The sequence below is a fragment of the Pristis pectinata genome, chromosome 6 (assembly GCF_009764475.1).
Source record: "Pristis pectinata isolate sPriPec2 chromosome 6, sPriPec2.1.pri, whole genome shotgun sequence".
Classification (NCBI taxonomy): Eukaryota; Metazoa; Chordata; class Chondrichthyes; order Rhinopristiformes; family Pristidae; genus Pristis; species Pristis pectinata.
Window position 1 is genome coordinate 84,716,092 of NC_067410.1, and position 20,592 is coordinate 84,736,683.

The 20,592-nt window shown below is 40.5% G+C and overlaps 1 long non-coding RNA gene across 1 annotated transcript; it reads left to right on the forward strand.

Moving 5' to 3' along the window:
• Nucleotides 1-982: 982 nt before the first annotated feature.
• Nucleotides 983-20,386, forward strand: LOC127571581 (uncharacterized). The gene is made up of 3 exons (XR_007956489.1): nucleotides 983-1,146; nucleotides 6,030-6,124; nucleotides 18,041-20,386. It is a non-coding gene; the product is annotated as an uncharacterized LOC127571581 (long non-coding RNA).
• Nucleotides 20,387-20,592: the final 206 nt, after the last annotated feature.

A 20,592-nucleotide genomic window follows, 5' to 3' on the forward strand; every position in this document is an offset into this window, starting at 1 on the left:
CAGTTGAATGACGTTTTATTAGGGGGTGAAAGTTCCTCAACTTGAAGTATTGACTCCGTTTTTCTCCCTATGGTTGCTGCCTGACCTGTTGAGTGGTTCCACTTTTTTCTGTTTTTATTTCAGATCTTCAGCATCTGCAGTTTTTTCTTTATGGAACTTCTAATGTGCTCTGGTGTGGTGTCAATAAAGAGTAGGAACTGCTGAACAGATGCAGCATGAAACTTCTCAGAATCAGAATCAGAATCAGGTTTATTATCACTGGCTTATATGACGTGGAATTTGTTGTTTTGTGGCAGCCTGCCATCCTGGACTGAACCGTGGAACTGGAACTTCTCCCATCCTGCACTGAACCGTGAGACATCCTGATTCTGATAGCAAGAATCTCATAATTGCACAACAGTTATGTTAAGGTCTACATAATCCTGCTCATAAGTACATATGTATACGTGCACACATACAAGTTGTCTCTCTGCCACACTTAATTAGATGTTTCAGCCTGAGGAGCAAGCTTCATGTCATTGTTACTTCTCAAATTTACTATTTCATTGCATTATTATTTTATCCAGCTTTTGTACCGAAACAATACATTTTAAAATAAGAAAACTTCCTATTCCCTTGGACTCTGTCTGGCACTGTTTCTGAGTAATGCTCATGGAATGTACCATGAGAAACTGTAACTGGGGTGGAAGATGTGAGATTCTCGATATAATCCAACAATAGTGTAATTCTAGAGAACAGAGAAAACAGAAATGCCGCTGGTTTCCAGCTAAGTTGTGATTTAGTGCAAAATGTTAAACAATTCAAACTCCACAATTATTGATCTTACTTTGCTTACTCTTTTATAATGAAACCATGTTTTGATTCATCAGTAAGTTATATCTATTGTGAACGTACTCTTGCTTTTGGTAGTGTCCTTGAACAAAGTTGTAATCTTGAAAGCTTTTTGGCAAATCTTCAGAACATTCAGACAGAGAGGCGACAGTCAACAGTACAAAAAGTAAACTGATGGGAAAATTCTGACCTCACAACACATAAGGACTAAACCCATAGAATGAGAAAGCCATTTCTTTGAAAATCTGGAAGTAGAACTTACTGGTGTCCTTTGGAACACTTATTTTTGTTAAAGTGATAAAATGTGGCTCGATGGTAAGTACAGAAAGAAAAAGAGAATATTCAATGATTAAATTAATGTACTCATCTAAAATTAATCAGAGAGTAATAGATGCTATCTTGCTAGTCACTGACCTACATATTTTTTCAGTTTGTAAAACAGCAGGAGATATCTGGCACCATCTGCAGACCTGTCCGTGGTTGAATTCAAATTATTGTATAGAAATATCAATAGATTGATTGAAACATAAAGTTCTAAGCTGTAACTGGTCTGACCAGCAAAACCAAGCAATTATAAGAAACCAAAACATTATAAATTTAAGACAACAAAATGGAAAATGGAAGAGTTTTATGTTCTGCGTTGCATTGTTTGAACAATTCTGTATCAAATCGATGTGTGGATAACTAATCATTTAACCATCAGCAATGACTTTGCTGATTAATAAATTGATTTGTTTACGAATATATGGTTACTCTATATATTTTCTGTGCATTGATGTCATAATTTTAATCCATTGTAAACAGCCTTGGGAGAAATTGTTTACCAAGGTAAATCTGTGCAGGTTTGTCTTAGTCAAATCAGTCATCCTAGATGTGAGAGTTGTCTGTATTGTAAGGAATCACTAAATGTAAAAAAAAAGAAAATGCATAAAAGGAATTAAAGTGGCACATGAAACAAATCCCCTACTTCAAAAATACGTGTATATTTCAACTGCCCCTTGTTATTCTAGATGTACTTCAGTATTCTAGGTAAAACAACAGCTTGCTCTGTGCTTTTACGGAATGTGTTTGAGTTTTTCTTGCTGCCTGCTTCACTAACCTAAAAACCAGATGTGTGGTGAATGTTACTTCTGTTGTCCCAGACATCAGGTGGATAGCCTCAGGCAAATTCACTACTTAGTAAAAGCTGTTACTACCCATTCTGAATAACAGCAAGAGGGGGAAGCAGTAGGCTGACAAAAGGCGTATTGTTCTTTTACTAAAGAATCTTGTGTAGGGTCAAAGGTTGGCACAATGCCATACTTGGGAGATCAACTGTGATCAACTATTGAAGTTAAAATTTAAGAGACAGATCAAAAAGTCAACGTAGCATGTAAGCATTCTGTTGCATAGAATTACACAGGAACATGCGATCTGTTTGTTTTACATGAGCCACCTCCCATTCTATTTACTTTGCTTCTATCAACATCTCTTTCTTTCTCCATTATATTTTCCATATTTTTCATTTAAATACATCATAATCGAACAGTTGCACCATCTCATCTTGCTGAATAAAGTTTCTCCTGCTTTCTTTACTAGGTTTATCTAATACTATCCCACGTTTATGTCCCTAAATTTGGATTTCTTGCAAGTGTTAACATCTTCCCTATGTCTACTTAATCAAACAGCTTCGTAATTTCTGAACCACTATCAGGTCACCACTCAGTCTGGACTTTACTAGAGAAAAGACCCCGAGCTGATTCAGTCTGCAGGATAGTCGCACACGCTCAGTTCTAGCAATCAAACTGGTCAATCTCATTCAGCGAAAAAACTGCTGGAGGAACTCAGGGGGTCGAGCAGTACCTGCGGAGGGAAATGGACAGTCAACATTTTGGGTCAAGATCCTGGACTAAAAACAAAACACTCAGAAGGTTAGGCAGCATCTGTGGGAAACAGTGTGAACATTACCTCAACTGGTTGTTGAGGACCAGCATGTCCCATCTCCCAATGTTCTGAGTACCTTTAATCCCTTAATCACATTTTTCTATTTTGTAGCCAGTTTATTGTGCCTTCTGCTAACTGCCCTCTACGTGCTCTGACTTATTGCTGAGGGAACCAGTCAGTCCCATCACCGATATATATCTGTACTCACATTAATTTCACGTGGCGCTCATATAATTCCTCATATCAAAATTTTACACCTATGGGTTGTGCCTTGTTCTGATCAGTATGCAATGTGGTCAGGCAGAGATCTACCACTCTGATAATTCTGGCAATACACCGGTGCCTTCTCTTTTGGCTGTTACCCAGGCAGACTCAATGGCTGCTGGTCGAAGTGATGCAGTCCAAAGCTCGGGGTTTCATTCAGGTGCTCCAGTTTCCTCCCACATCCCAGAGAGGTGCTGGTTGGTGGGTTAATTAGCCACTGTAAATAGCCCCTTGAGTGTATGTAGGAGGTAGAATCTGGGTGATGAGAATGAAAAAAAAGAGAGTAGTGTAGGTTAAGTGTAAATGGGAGGTTGATGGCCAGTGTTGAGTTGGTGGGCCAGATGGCCTGTTTCTGTGCTGTATGACTATGACTGCAAGTCTTCTGGTTCCAGAGATGCTTGAGGACCCCCTCAAAAGTAATTTGCATTATCTTGTGTGAAATTCAGCAACCCTCTACCAACCATGTTGCCAGCACTGGGGAAACATTATACATTTTTATGTTTTAACCAAACAAAGAGGATCACCCATTACATTTTGCTGGATTATTTCTTTAGTCTGATAGTATAACGCTACAAGTGATGACTTTTATGGATATTTCAGTAATCTCCAGTGATGATATGGAAGTACTGAAGGACATTTTGCTGACTTCAGAGCTCTACACAAATCAGTAATTCCCAGTCATAGCCTCATTTGTAGGAAGAGTGTATGTAGAGACAGCCAGACTTCATACAGAAGGGAAGGTGACCTCTTAGGGTGACACTGTTCCTGTACACGGTTCTTAGAAAGCCACTCTCCTACCTAAACCTATCTGAACAATATGTGAGATGTCTGTGTATCAATAACACATCTGGACTGGAATCTGCCACCTTGCTAGCCACAACTTCAACCTGAGAACAAAGCAAAGACCACATTGCCAGTGGCTCTAGATGACTGTGGAAAAGAAACTTATGCTTTAGGCTCCTTTGAAACAGGAGTTGGATATACTTTCAACATTTTAGTTTGTTTGCCTTTCATGTGTAAAAGATGTCACCAAAGCTCTCTACTTAAATGTAGCTAGTTACTTTTCATTGTCTCTGGTCAAAGACCAACAGGTGGAGGTAGCAGAGGGCTTTGCTAGGAATTGTAATGTAGGGTGCCACTGACTGACATTCATTGCTTTAAAGGTGCCACATGTAAATGCTACTGTCCACCAAAAGTCAAAGTAAATCCAAACCCTCAATGTTCAGCTGATGTGTGACATCTGATTGTTTCATCCTGTAGCAGATGGAGTTTAACCCGGATAAATGTGAGGTCTTGCACCTTGGTAGGACTAATGTCGAGAGGCAGTATACTCTCAAGGGCAAGACCCTTAACAGTGTTGAAGATAAGATATCTTTATTAGTCACGTACATTGGAACACATAGTGAAATGCATCCATTGCAAAGGGTGTTCTGGAGGCAGCCTGCAAGTGTCGCCACGCTTCCGGCACCAACGTAGCATGCCCACAACTTCCTAACCCTTTGGAATGTGGGAGGAAACCGGAGCACCCGGAGGAAACCCACACAGACACGGGGAGAATGTACAAACTCCTTATACAGACAGCAGCCGGAATTGAACCTGGGTTGCTGGCGCTGTAAAGCTTTACGCTAACCGCTACACCTTGGGGTGTAAGTTCATGGCTCATTGAAAGAGGCTACACAGGTAGATAGGGTGGTTAAGAAGGCTTATGGAATGCTTGCTTTCATTTATCGAGGTATTGAGTATATGAGCCACGAAGTTATGATGCATCTCTGTAGAACTCTGTTTAGGCTGCATTTAGAGTATTATGTGCAATTCTGGTCACTATAGGAAGGATGTCAAGGCTTTAGAGAGGGTGCAGAGGAGGTTTACTAGGATGCTGCCTGGATTAGAGGGCATGTGCTATCAGGAGAGGCTGGGCAAACTCGGGCTCTTTTCACTGAGGTGGCGGAGGCTGAGGGGTGATCTGTTGGAAGTATATAAAATTATGAGGGGCATAGATGGGTGGACAAGCAAAATCTTTTCCCCATTACTGAGCGATCCAATACCAGAGAGCATGCATTTAAGGTGAGAGGGGGTAGGTTCAGAACAGACGTCAGGAGTAGTTTTTTTACTCAGAGTGGTGGATGCCTGGAATGTGTTGCCTGATAGGGTAGTGGAGGCAAATTCATTGGGGGCTTTTAAGATGGGCTTGGATGGGCACATGAATAAGAGGAAAATGGAGGGATATGGGCATTCTGTAGGTAGGAGGGAATAGCTATGTCGGCACAACATTGTGGGCCGAAGGGCCTGTTCTGTGCTGTACTGTTCTATGTTCTATTGTGTCAACTGCAAACTTAATTGTGATTGCTGGACAACAAAACTATGCACTGCCAACATAGCTCATGACTCCAGTCTGCAGCCCATGTGATTACAAAAATCTGAGAAAGCCGATTACTAGGTGCTGAAACAAGACTTCCACTCCCCACAGCACTGAGGAACAGAGGATAAGGATCAAAATTTCTACATGCTACACAACCATTGCAAAAGGACAACTTTGAGACCAACCAGAAAGTAATTGAGGAGCAGTAAATGGAAGAGAGAGAAGACAAAGAGGAGAAACAAGCTAAGTATCTCTGTTTGAACCCACCATGAGGAACTCATCCAGATACAATGGCAGCAACTGCAACCATAATTATTCACCAGTGGCCCAACACCTTCCCTTCCCTTTGCAATTGCTGCTGTCAATCCCACCATTCCCGGATGTTCCCCTTCAAAATGTTCTAGCAGATGTGTCTGTATTTTTGAGGTCCTTCTCAGAGTGTGAACATACATACAATGAGACACACATGATCAAATGCATCGTGTGATGACATCACACTGATTTACACTTATATATTGATTTTTCTCTTCGAAAGAAACAGAAGGGTGAGACATATCTAACAATACTTAGAAATTTATGTTTAACTAGTTCTGTGTTTTGAATTCTCTTTGGTGTCAGTAACTGCACTGATGTTGTTTGTGTTGATTTGTAGCTTCTGCTGATGTCCGAAGGTGCTGGATTTTGCAGTCTACTTGTTATCTCATCAAGTGAAGTGTCTTTGTCTAGGATGGAGTCAGAGCGACACAGGTACCGGTCTCTATTAATGAGATTGCTTTTTTACACTCTTGTGGCTTTGTCTTAAGTAGGCACACTTTCACCTTCATATTCAATTTCAGCAAAAAAGCAGAAAGTACTGGTCAGGCGGCATCAGTGGGAAGAGAAATAGAGTTAACATTTCAGCTCTGAAACTCTTCTCCTCCCTCTGGAGATACTGCTGCAAATCCCACCATTCCTAGATGATCCTCCTTCTAATGTATATACCCTGTGATTTCTAATCTCTTGTGGAGTAACATACAGAGTGTGCAGGAAACAGCAGGAAGGGGTTCAGATGCTATTCTTGCATCTTTTTGTCTTTCCACAGATGCTGCTTGAGTGCTTTTTATTTCAAATTTCCAACACCTTCAGTTTTTTTGATTCTCAATTTCAGCGATGTTATTTGGCCTGAAGACCATCTCTCACCTACTTTACCACAAAAGCCAACATTCTTGACATTGCTGGATTGTATCAGAGCTGCCACCTTCCACCATTTTCAGTTTACCATTCTAAGGCTCATACTCGATGATCTGCATGCGCTGCCCTTTAAATCTGCTGTGCTTGAGTCTTAACTATTGCTTCAAGTCTTCGAACTAAATTTTGTGTGATTAATCATGAGTTTTCAGGCTCACCCTACCTCATAAATATGTGGCCTCATGATGCATTGGACTACTTCATTACTTCTAGCAGTTATAATTCTCTTCCATCCCATCCTCTTGGCCATTGCAGTGTACACACTCTTGTTGGTTCTTAGTCTCTAGTGGATAACATGCAGAGTGCAGTGACTTATATGCAAGAAACACAATGTGCTCCTGAAGGCATGTCTGATTAACTTGAGGGCCCTCTTACACTGTGCATGTGTGCAACAATGCACAAGTGCAGTATATGTCATGCAGTGATGTCACACATACTTGTATTTATAACGCCTTTAAATAGTACTGGTGCAATTTCTTTTTGGCCTTTGATTGGATGTTCAGCCATGCATGATAAAGAGGAGGTGTTCCCTGCAGCATTGATCCTCAGTATGGCAATACTGGTTGATGTTACGATCTGCCTGCTCAACTTCCACCTGGAGGATGCTCACTGCAACCACACAAATTATCTCAGCAATACTGATGTCCAGTGAGCATGCTGCAGATGCTACTTTAGAAATGTAAGTGCATTCATTGTATCTGGCACTACCAGCCCAATTTCTCACTGATCATGTCCTTCCATGACCCAAAGGAGCCATTACTCCAACTTAAAGCTGGTATGTAATTTGTTGAAGCCTTAGTAACGGCTCTAGCACTGCATTAGTCGAAGATTATTGATTCAAGAGGGGATCCAATTACATTCCCCACTCTGTCCATTCAATTCCTGTGGGGAAGGTATTATAAAAAAACCTTGATTCAAGGACTTCATTCAACATCATTAAACCACCACTCACTGCTCTGATTTTCCAGAATGCCATTGGATAATACAGCATAGGCTACGATGGTAATGATTCTTCCTTGGAAGCTGAAATAAGTACTGGAAATTTGTCCCTTCCTGTATACAACAGAAGTGTAAAATTCCAGAACTGATTCCAAAATATGAATGATGGCTATGTTAAAGGTAGCTGAGATTGAGCCCAATGGACAATAATTTCAGTCAGCAGTCTCTTGCCGATAGGTGTGACAGCACCACAGTATGCAATGACAACTGTAGGAAGGTTTGCTATTCTTGCATGAATTAAAGGAGCAACTGATGATGGTTTGCTTGTTCTTCCAGTCAATCTGGAGGATTTTGTGGAGACAGCAAAGGTGGTATCTTTCCAGTGCCTTGGGGTGCTTGCTGTCTGTCCAGTTGCCATCTGTTTTGTATCAAGGGTGAGGTCTTTATCGTCAAATAGATTTTTTTTTTCTTGATCGAGCAGATGCTCTGCTTGTGTATTGAAGGTGTTGGTAAGTTTCATTATTAAAGTCTGGCTTTGTTGAGAGGTAGTTCCCAAGATATGGGAAATGGTCCACACTTTGCTGTGCTGCGCTGTGTGGTGTAGCTGGGACAGAATGGAAGCAACGTTGCAGATGTTAAGTGTAAGGACCAACATCTCCAATGCTTGAGTGAAAGGGTTGATGATGGCTTGGAGCTCAGCTTCCAAGAGTGTGCAAAGGCAAACATTGTCTGCATACTGGAGTTCAACCACTGAGGATTGGACAACCTTGGTTGTGGAGGTATCGTGGCTACAGGTTGAATAGCTTCCCATTAGTTCTGAATCAAAATTTTCCAAATTCACTGGAAGGATATGCGAATCAATATCAGTGACCTCTCCCAGGTCAACATTATATTAGTGTATTAGTTACTCTCAGTCAGCCATGTTTCTCAACAGACTCTCTATTCCAACCTGTCTCATGGGAAGAGGTTACCACATGGGCACAGGAAAAGATTCAAGGATGTGCTCATTGCCTCCTTGTAGAAATGCAACATCCCCACTGACTCTGACTCCTGGTACACTCTGGCTCATGACCAGTTCAAGTAGAAAATATTCGGGATACTATTGAGAAACCTGAGACCATATATTAAAAGCACATGGCAGAAGAAGAGGACCACTGCATAATCTAACCACCCACCTGCCCCATTTGTCCAAGACACTGTGGTTCCTACATTGGCCTCATTAGCCACTTCACCACTTGGGAGTGGAAGTAAGTCATCCTTGATTCCAAGGGACTGCCCAAGAAAAAATGAGCAAACTTTAGCAGGAAGAAGTGCTCTCCCAATCTGATTTTATTTGGTTATGAGAATAAATGACCAGCTGCATTACTGCACAGCTAAGTTGGATCTTAGACAAAGTTTAGGTAGGTCTTTGTGTCTGTAAATGAATAACCTTCTATTATTTTACATTTCAATACTTTACTTTTGGGCAAAGTCATTTGTCAGTGATTTTGAACCTTTGGCTGCTGTGTTTGGAAAGCAAATCATTGAGCGTTATTGCATGCTTTCACCACAAGAGGGATTCCAACACCTCTTCTTCCCCTGGTTTAACCTGTTTGGAGCCAGCAGTCAGACACATACTGTTAAGCATTTTTGATTTTACAACTTTCCACCAAAGGCAACCAAAAGAAAAACATTAACATACAGTAAAATAAATATGATCTTCACAAAAGTATAATCCACAGTAAGTGCTACTAGTCACAAATAATGTTTGCTTTCACTCTTTAAGAAGTCACACTCATCTTTCCTCCCCCGCTGGAAATTTGAGACATCTGTCAGATTTTCTACAGCAGCCTGGTTTGTTTAAAATCATACTCATTAAGAAAGAATTTTTCAGAAGCTTGGTCCAGTTTAATTATTAACCAGCAAAAGTGAATGTCTAAAATGATGATAATATAAAAATAAATACATCAATGAATGAACTGAAGACACATGCAATGTAGCAACGTGTTTATTGGTTGCAGAGATTGTTCATGGAGTCTGCACTTTAAACTCAAAATCCGTATATTGTGCAGGAATAGAAGTTAATTTGATCCCTCTGAGTATTAAAATGAACCGGGACAATTGCTTTATCTGTTCTTAACTGCTCATCTTGAACTCTAATACTTCAATGTCTAAAAGTCCAGCAGATATATCTGTTGTTTATTGACTCAGTAGCAGAATTACAGCGACAAACCAGTGCTAGAACATGGTTACCACTAAATTTTTGATCAGCCAGATCCTGTTCCTTGGCAGACTGGAGCAGTTTTGGGTTTGAGTGGTAAGCCATGTGTCCAAGTTAATTGTGTTCCTATTGAAATTGATCTTGCAGAAGTCAAGTACATGCAGATTATTATCAAATTTGTGGTCTAATCAATGGATCAGCAGTGGATATTGCACTTGGTTCTTATGTCAGTACTGCACCCAAAGTCAAAGCGGCTGCCACAGAAGACACTCAGTGAAATTTCTGAATCCTCCACATGTAAACCAGACCAACACTGAGCAGTTTATTTAGAACTTCTCCCAACAATAAACAGTGGTCTATATAATATTTATGTAATCTTTTACACTCACCTCTAGTGTTTAGCATATTACTTGTTCACTCATTCTCTTTGCTTGAATATACCTACAAAATTATTACATATCTTGTAAAGCGCTTTAGGGCACTCTGCTAGGTGATATTTTACTATACTGACTTTCATGCTATCCAAAATATTAAATGTTACAATACAGAAATAATTATTTGACAATATTTAACTCCCAATAAATGATTAATTTGGTTAGACTGGATTATCTTCATGGATTTTCACCTCATTTAAAATGAAAAGGTTAATTTCTTCTTTCAAATTGTGGTGATTAGAATTTTATATGAGCATTCAGAAAACAAAATATCCTTTTGTACATATCAGGTGAAATTTGTGTCAAATCTAGGATGATCAAATGTGCGAAAATACAAATTTTAAAATAAAACATTTTAAGTAAAACCTCACCTCAACCATACATCAAAAACAAGAGGGCATAGGGTAAAACTGAAAGGAAGGAGTTTTAAAGAGTCCCGAGGGGTGTTTTTTTTAAAAACACAGAGAGTGGGTGATATCTGGAACATGCAGCCAAAGGAGATTGTAGAATCAGATACCGTTGAAAAACACAATGATGCTGGAGGAACTCAGCAGGCCAGGCAGCATCCGTGGAGAAAAGCAGGCCGTCAACATTTTGGTTCAGGACCCAAAACACTGACTGTCTGCTTTTCTCCACGGATGTTGCCTGGCCTGCTGAGTTCCTCCAGCATCATCGTGTTTTTCATCTAGATTCCAGCATCTGCAGTCCTCTGTTTCTCTAATCAGATACTATGTTTAAGAGGCATTTAGACAGACACTTGAATGGGTAAGGCATTGAAGGATATGAACCTAATGTGGACAAATGGGATTAGTGCAGTAGGGCAAAAATGTTGGCATGGATATGGTCGGCTGAAGGGCCTGTTTCTCTGCTGTAAGACCCCATGACACTATGATTCTACAACATGTGTGATACTTGGGACCTCAAGGAATATGAATTTAAATATTTACTAAAGTTAGGAGCATGGCTTGGGAACAGGAGAATCGTATTGGAAAGGTGAAAAGAATGCTGCAAAAAGAACTGGGAGAGATTAATAGTGTCACAATGGGGGTGTCAGTAGCACTACTGATAGAGCTACTGCCTCGCAACTCCAGCGACCTAGGTTCAATCCTGACCTTTGGTGTTGTCTGTGTAGAGTCTGCATGTTCTCCCTTGACTGTATGGATTTCGTCCACGTGCTCCAGTTTTCTCCCACGTACCAAAGATGTTCAGATTGGTTATTGTAAATTGCCCCTCATGACTAGGTGAATGATAGAATCTAGGAGAGCTAATGGGAATGTGGGGAGAATAAAATGGGTTCGACGTAGGATTATTGTAAATGGGTGCTCGATGGTCACCACGGATTCAGTCAGCCAAAATGCCTTTTTCCATGCTGTATGATTCAATGCTTCTATAAAAAAGTAGAATTATTTTAAACAGACCAGATTTCAGAATACTTAAGATAAGTTTATGTAAGTACAAGAAACACACTAAATAGGGTTGGTGAGCTGCAGGTACAATAAGTGGATTACAATGTTGTGGCAGTAACAGAGGCCTGGCCAAAGAAAAGGAAATAACAGATTCTCAGTAGTCCTGGAAAAGGTGTACAGGAAAGAAAGCGAAAAGAAGACTAGAGGGAGAGTGGCAATATTGATTACAGAGTTATAGAGAGAAAATACCCTGGAATTATCAAGGACAGAACCTGTCTGTTTCAAATGAAGTAATAATAAAGGTGTGATACAGTACTAGAATAATTCAACAGGCTGCCAACCAGTGGAAGGATATTGAGCAGCAAAATCGCAAGAAAATAAGGAAAACCATAGAGGAGTAATAAATGTTCAGATGTAGATTGGGGTAGCACTAACTGAAGGGGCAAAGAGAGAGAAGTTTCTGGTGTGTGCGGGACAAGTTTATTGATCAGTATGTTTCCTGCCCAGTGAGGAAGGCTGCTTTACTGGGCTTGGTTCTGGAAAATGACCTAGACCAAGTGGAGCGAGTATCAGTGGGGAAAGATTTGGAAAGCACAATCAGTACATCATGGAAGAGCTATGGAAAAGGAGGCAGGACACTCCAAGGTAAAATTAGTCAGTTGGAGAAGAGCTAATTTCAGTGGGATGTCTATAGATTCTGAGGACTGGAAAATTGCAAATGTTACACCCTTGTTCAAAAAAGGGTGTGGGGATAAACCCAGAAACTGCAGACCATTCAGTATAACCTCAGCTCAAGAAAAGAATATTTAGGGACGGAATCAGCAGTCACTTGGACAAGTATGGATGGATTAGGGAAAGCCAGCATGGATTTGTTAAAGGTAAATCATGTCTAACCAACTTGCAGAGTTTTTTGATGAAAGAAGGAAAAGGTGGTGATGTTGTATATGTGGTCCTACAATAGGCATTTAGTAAGATGCAGAATAATAGTTTTGTCTTCTAACATGAAGCCCATGATATAAATACAGTTGTAGCAGCATGGATAGAAAATAGATTAAGTAACAGAAAGCAGGGAAAAGTAGTGAAGGGTTGTTTTTTTTTGGACTGAAGGGAAGCATCTCAGTCATAGAACACAGAAATAGGCCCTTTGGCCCATCATATCCATGCTGCCCATTGTATCTGTCTACAGTAATCCCACCTACCCTCATTTGGTCTATAGATTTCTGTGCCTTGGTGACTCAAGTACTCATCTAAATGTATCTTAAGTATTATGAGAGCATCAACCTCCACTACCCCTTCAGCCAGTGCATTCCAGACTCCAATCACCCTCCCTACAGAAAAATTCCCCTCAGATCTTCTCTGGACCTCCTATCTCTCAGCTTAACCTTATGGACCACTGCTTTTCTGAATTTTAATTTAAAATATAGGATTGGGAGTACATGACATGATTCCCAAACTTGCAGATGACAAAACTTAAAAGTGCAAAGATCTGTGAGAAGGATAGCAATAGACTTCAAGAAGATGCTGGTGGAATAGTTGGATAAGTGGCTGAAGAAATATAATGTGATAACTGAAAAGTTTTACATGCTGGGTAGGAGAAGAGGAAGGTATGTAAGCTTGAGGCCACACTTCTAAAGAGAGCACAACATCAGAGAGATCTAGGGTAAATGTGAATTGTTCATTAAAAGTGACAGGGCGGATTGAGCATGTTGAGATTGAGTATGTGGTTAAAATAAAGCGTATAGGGTCTGGAGCTTCATAAACAGAGGCATAGACCACAAGAGGAAGGAAGTCATGAAGAACCTTTATGAACCACTAGTTCAGCCACTACTGGAGTATTGTAAACAGTTTTGGCCACCACACTTTAAGAAAGATGTGAAGGCTTCAGTGAGAATGCAGAAAAGATTTACCAATTTGATTCCAGAGATGACGGTTATGCAATTAGACTCCTTGAAACAGTGGGGATCTGATACTTAATACAATGAAGGGTATTTACAGAGTAGGTAGAGGAAATGCAAGAAGGAACTGTCATATGGAATCACAAACAGAATCAAACTTTACAATAACCCAAGGATGTGAATAGACTCCTCCTGATGATTACCAGAACAGGTTCGTACAAAATCATAGAGTTAAAGAGAACTCTAATTTGCGAGTAATTTTTAAAGATAAAGGGAATAGTGTTGTTAAGGGAATATCAGATTAGTATGTGTATAGTATTTGTATGTACAGTAAACTGTTAAAGAAACATTGAATATATTACTTTGTGAGCTGAGCGATTCAGGATGAATCCTAGAATTACACATTAGAGGAGGTGAGGGTCACCTACTTTCAAATGGGGAATGGACCCTATATCTTATTCATCTCTGTTCATTTTATTACTGACTACTGATCATACCAGAACTGATCGTTTATTCTGACAGTGGCCATACAAAGGCATCTTCAGCCAGAGTTATCGGTTTTCGATGAGGCATAAAATATTCGGTAATTTACCCCAAGCTAATCTAAAAGCTCTTCAGGTGCTAGAATATCAACATGAGATTAGTTAATTTAGCCCAGACTGGGGATTGAAACTGGAATATTCCCAGTCCAGAAAGCTCAGGTAATCACTGCATAAGGTAATATATATCTGTGACTGTGAAAACCTAAGGACACTAGTTCCACACTGTTAAACCTTAAGTGAGTTGACCGCTCTCCTCCCCTACTACACATTTGCCAAGCTTCTAGCTCTGAATGTAAAACTTGGATGTAAATTCATGTACTACCTTTCTGTGGAGGAGCACATTAGTTTTTCAATGTTTTGCACTTCCACAGAGGTTCTCCTGTGGATGGTTCCATGCATTACTGTTGTATGAATCATCAGTAATTATACACATAAACACATAACATTAAACAGAACTTAGGACATATTCACTAATCAATCTGTATATCAAGATATAGACGTATTTTGGAAAAGGGAAGTACTATTAAGCCCTTCAAACTATTCAAATAATTGTATTTCTGTTAATGTAATGAATGTTATCATGCATGAATAAATACCACCTTTTTTGGAACAGGATAGAAACAGGAAGGAAAAAATGTTATTAATGATTTATAGTGACATAAAACTTTTTAAAGTCATATTGATAATGTTTGAAAGAGAGAATCAAAATATCAGTTCTCACAGGGTCAATGAGACCTCTCACCAAGTGGCCTAGTTGTCTTAACATAGATCTTCAAATCGGGCTGTTACCATAAGTTTCTAGGATCCTGATTCGAAGTATTCTGAACATAGAACATAGAGCAGTACAGCACAGGAACAGGCCCTTCAGCCCACTGCATCTGTGTGGACCAAAATGCCAATCTAATTAATCCTACCTGCCTACACATGGTCTATATCCCTCTATTCCTTGCCTGTTCATCCATCTCTTCTAAATGCCTCTTAAATGTTGCTTTCACATCTTATTCTACCAACTTCCCTGGCAGCACATTCCAGGCACCTACCACTCTCTGTGTAAAAAAAATGCCACACAAGTCTCCTTTAAATGTTCCCCCTCACACCTTAAACCTACGCCGTCTAGTATTTGACATTTTCGCCCTGAGGTAAAGACTCTGATTATCCATCCTAACTATGCTTCTCATAATTTTATATACTACAATCAGGTCATCCCTCAGCCTCCAATACTCCAGAGAAAACAATCCAACTTTGTCCAGTCTCTCCTTATAGCTAACACTCCCCAATCCAGGCAATATCCTGCTTTAACCTCTTCTACACCCTCTCCAAAGCCACCGCATTCTTCCTGTAGTTTGGTGACCAGAACTGCACACAATACTCCAAATGTGGCCTAACTAAAGTTTTATACAGCTGCAAGATGACTTCCCAGATTTTATACTCAACACTCTGACTAATAAGGGAAGCATGTCATACAACTTTCTTTTCATCCTTTACACTTGTGTTGCCACTTTCAGGGAGCTTATGGACTTGCACTCCAAGATCCCTCTGTACATCAATGCTCCAAATGGTCCTGCCATTTACTGTATATGTTCCTCTTGCATTTGACCTTCCAAACTGAAACTTCAAACTTGTCTGGATTAACCTGCATCTGCCATTTATCTGCCCAAATTTTCAACTGATCTATATCGTGCTCCAGTGAACACAGACCACTGTCATTCTTTCAGTTCCCTTGTGCTTGTTTTCTATTTGTCTCCAGATACCCATTTTGTGATGTGCTTTTTGTTTGTTAATTTTTATTTTAAAAGAACTTTATTAAACATAAAAATAAATTTGAATATTTTCCTCAGTGTCTAGGATGCGCTCTGACTCCTGTGCTGCCCAGATTTTGTGGAAGTACCTCCAATGAGCCAGTGCTCCCTTTTCTGGGAAGAGAGGCAGGCACTTGGACTGACCACATGATGGCCCACTGTATGGATTACCTTAGGCAGGCCAAGGAGCAGACTGTTCAGGAAGTCCCTTGGCCAATCTGTGTCCTCAACAGCCCCATGCTCCCCATTAGGTGTTCAAAGATTGGCAGCATGGGCACCTCTTCCTTTCCTCTCCTCATGTGATACACTACAACACCGTTCTCTTTCCAAAGTAACAGTTGCATAGACACCAACATCTCCCCCGCTTCATTTTTTCACATCACATACAGCTTCACTGGTTGGGGCATAGAATATAAAAGTTGGGACATCTTGGTGCATCTTTACAAAACACTGGTTAGACCATACTTGGAGCATTGTGTGCGCAATTCTGCTCGTCACACTATAGGAGGGATATGGTTGCACTAGAGAGACTGCAGAGGAGATTTACCAGGATATTGCCTAGATTGGAGGACTTTAGTTATGGGGAGAGATTGGAATGGGCTATGTTTGTTTTCCCTGGAGTGAAGGAGGCCAAGGGATGACCTGAGAGTTATATAAGATTATAAGAGGCAGAGATAGGATAGATACTCAGAATCTTTTCCCCATGGTAGTGGTATCAAAAAGAAGAGGGCATAGATTTAAGTGATGGAAAGACACTTAAAGGGGATTTGAGGGGAGAGTTTATCTCCATGGAGAGTGGTTTGATATGTGGAGCTTGCTGCTAGAGGATGTGGAGGAATCGGAGAAGGTGGTGTAGTTAGAGTTAGACACATCAACAACACATTTAGACAGGCACTTAAATAGGCAAGGCATAGAAGTCCAAGTTTATTGCAAGTTCAAGTTCAAATTCATTGTCAGGCATACATGCATAGGATATAAATGCCATGAAAATTAGCTTTTGTCCACAGCAGCACAATGCATTACAAACATGAGAAACATAAGTTTACATAAACTTAAATTAACATAAATTATACATAAATTACACACGCATGAAAGTAAACAACAAAATAAACATAACACTAGTACAAGTTGAGAGAGAGAAAAAGAAATTTAGTCTGAGGTAGTGTTAGGGTTTTTCAGGTTGGTTCAATAACCTGATAGTAGTAGAACATATAGAACATAGAACAGTACAGCACAGAACAGGCCCTCCAGCCCACAATGTTGTGCCAACATAGCTGATCCCTCCTACCTACAGAATGCACACATCCCATCATTTTCCTCTCATCCATGTGCCCATTCAAGCCTCTCTTAAAAGCCCCCAATGAATTTGCCTCCACCACCCTATCAGGCAACGCATTCCAGGCATCCACCACACACTGAGTAAAAAACATACCCCTCACATCTGTTCTGAACCTACCCCCTCTCACCTTAACTGCATGCCCTCTCGTATTGGATCGCTCAATAATGGGAAAAAGATATTTCTTGTCCACCCTATCTATGCCCCTCATAATTTTATACACTTCCAACAGATCACCCCTCAGCCTCCTTCACTCCAGAGTAAAGAGCCCAAGTTTGTCCAGCCTCTCCTGATAGCACATGCCCTCTAATCCAAGCGGCATCCCAGTAAACCTCCTCTGCACCCTCCCTAAAGCCTCGACATCCTTCCTATCGTGAGGAGACCAGAATTGCGCACAATACTCTAAATGCAGCCTAAGCAGAGTTCTATAGAGGTGCATCATAACTTCTTGACTCCTATGCTCAATATCTCAATTAATGAAAGCAAGCATTCCATAAGCCTTCTTTACCACCCTATCTACTTGTGTCGCCACTTTCAATGAGCCATGGACTTGTGGGGAAGAAGTTGTTGTTGATCCTTGAGGTGTGGGTCTTCAGGTTCCTGTACCTCCTGCCTGATAGATTAAGTCCTAATGTGGGCAAAGGGAATTAGTGTAGATGGACAAAAAGGTTAGCATGGACATAGTGGGCCAAAGGGCCCATTTCTGTGCTGTACAATGTCATGACTCTATGATTACTCACAAGTTGCTATAACCGTCCCTCTCCTTCTTCATTTCATGTAACTTCCTCTTCACCTCTCAACACACACACTACATACACAAGCCTGAGGCATTTCCATTTAGTTGCTTGAAAGCCGCACACTAACTCTCATTCTTTCTTTCTGCAGGAGCAGACAGAGCACACAGTGATGGAATTAAGCCCTTGGAGAAGCTGTCCACTCTATCCCCTTCACCCAGGGGACTGGAAAGATTCAGGATCACTGGCCCAAAGTAATAGCCGGTGGCTACCTCAGCAGGATGCCGGTGTAATGCACACAAGTTAGTGTGGCATCACTGTGTGTCGTATTAGATCATGGGTGCATTGTTGTGCACAATGTGCACGGTCTGAGAAGAGCTGTGAATAAACATCTTACAGTTCTCCGTGTTTGCATGTTACTGCATTTAAGCTTAGGAATCCATGGTGGCACATGCACTACAGTTTATGTTTAACTTATACTGTAAACTTCCATTCATCTTTGCCGATACATATCAAAACTAGCAGTGATGTTGATGATAAGGAGGAATGTTGTAAAAATGCAGAAACATATTAATGGCTAGGCGAGCAAAAATGTGGCAAAGAGGATTCAGTCTGGAGAAGTGGTAGGCGCAGTGGCATAGTTAGTAGAGCTGCCACCTCACAACTCCAGGGACCCAGGTTCAATACTCCCCTCAGTTGCTGTCTGCCTGGAGTTTGCACATTCTCCCTGTAGCCTCATTCTCCAGTGCTCTGGTTTCCTCCCACATTTCAAAAATGTGGAGCTCGTAAGTTAATTGACCACTGCTAATTGTCCCTAGTATGTAGGTTAATTGTAGAATCTGGAAGGGGTTGATGAGAATGTGGGGATAATAAACAAAAGTGATTGATATAAGATTAGTGTAAATGACTATTTACACTATGACTCCATTGCATTTAGGGAGGGGAATCAAAACAAGAGATAAATAATAAATGGAGCATACTAAGTGTTGGAAAACAGGGGGGATTTTTTGGTGCACCTCCACAGATCTCTGAACATAGCACAAGTGGTAGATTAAATAGTTAAATGCATTACTTAGTGCATGCAGTAGCATGTAGATATTTTACTGAACTAGTGACCTGAGGTCTAAGCTGTTGATCCAGAGACATGAGTTTGAATCTTAACATGACAGCTGAAGAACTTAAACTCAGACAATGACATAACCCTGCAATAAGAAGCATGATCCAGTAATGGTAACCACAAAACAATTGGATTGTGGCAAAAACTCTCTTGGGTCTGACCTCTTCAGGGAAGGATATGGGCCATTGTAGCCTATAAGTGGCTCCAGACCCACAAATATGGTTGAAACTTAACCAAACCCTCAATCGGGGCAGTTGGTATTGGAAGAGAAATGCAAGTTTTTTCCAGCGGCAGTCCCATTCCATGAATGAATACATTAAGTACATTAAACAATGCTTACTTTCATTCACTGAGGTATAGAAACTTAGAGCAAAGAGGTCATGCTAGAACTGTGTACAACAAGATAAGGTCAATAGTGTGTACTTCTGGTCACTAAATTACAGGGAGTACTGGATAGCATGGCCCTTTTCGAGGTCTGCTGAGGTGGACTGGGTTGTAGACATGAGGGATCCAGATATAAAAGGGAAATTTGCAACGATTATACAAATGGCTGCCTGCTGAATAGGATGGCCTGCTCAGATGCATCAGCTGTGTAACTGAGAGTGTAGGGATGCCTGTAGTCTCCATGATACATCCCACCCAATATCAACATCTGGCAATATGGCCACCTCCAGAGCTTTGCAGCTGGATGCACAGCAGGAAAAGAACTTGCATCTTCAGATGCAAAGCAGATTTTGGCTTAAACTGACAGAGATTCATGTTGAAGATGATGGTAGATATTGGTGGAGCAGATACTGTATTCAGGTTTTCAATGAGCCCATTCAATTTGCTCTCCACTTGATTAATGAATGTGAGCAACCTCAGAGGTGTGGCGGAAATGCCACAGGAGAAGCATTGATGTGTGGGGCTCTTCAGGATGGCAACACATCTGTACTTAATAAGATCATGGCTGTAACCTCAGCTCCACATTCCAGTCCATCCAAGGTAACCTTCTACCTCCTTGTTAATCAATTATCTTTTTACCTCTCCCTTAAAAATACCCAAGCCTTCATCATCTTTGAGGAACCTGTTGAGAGAAATTTTTTGCCCCTTAAATGGGCAAACCTCTGTTTTTAAACAGTGACCCCTCGTTCTAGGAGGGCCCATATGAGGAAACATCTTTTCCACGTTCACTGTCAGGCTGAGTAAACCCTCACGTTATTGATGAGAAATCCAAGTCTGAAATACTCTTCACTGGTGCTGATCTGACTGACTACAGAGGGTTTGCAAGATTTCATGTTCGCACATTAATTTTTAATATCTGTTGATCTATTTGTGGCATTATTAATAGACTATGATTTAATCTTGATTTTGTGTTATTTTTTCAATATCCTGATTAAAATGCTGCCTTGTTATCATTCCAATAATTCTTTAAATAAATTGCTGGGACTTTTGTTTCATCAGCCAGTGTGTTTTAGTTTGTTAGTCTTTCAACGAATACACCTATTGTTAGTCGATATAAAACAATTCAATTTAGATGCCTCTTAATATGTGCCAGTGAAATTAGACCATTCAATATATGTGAAGGTCAGGAACTAACTCAGTCA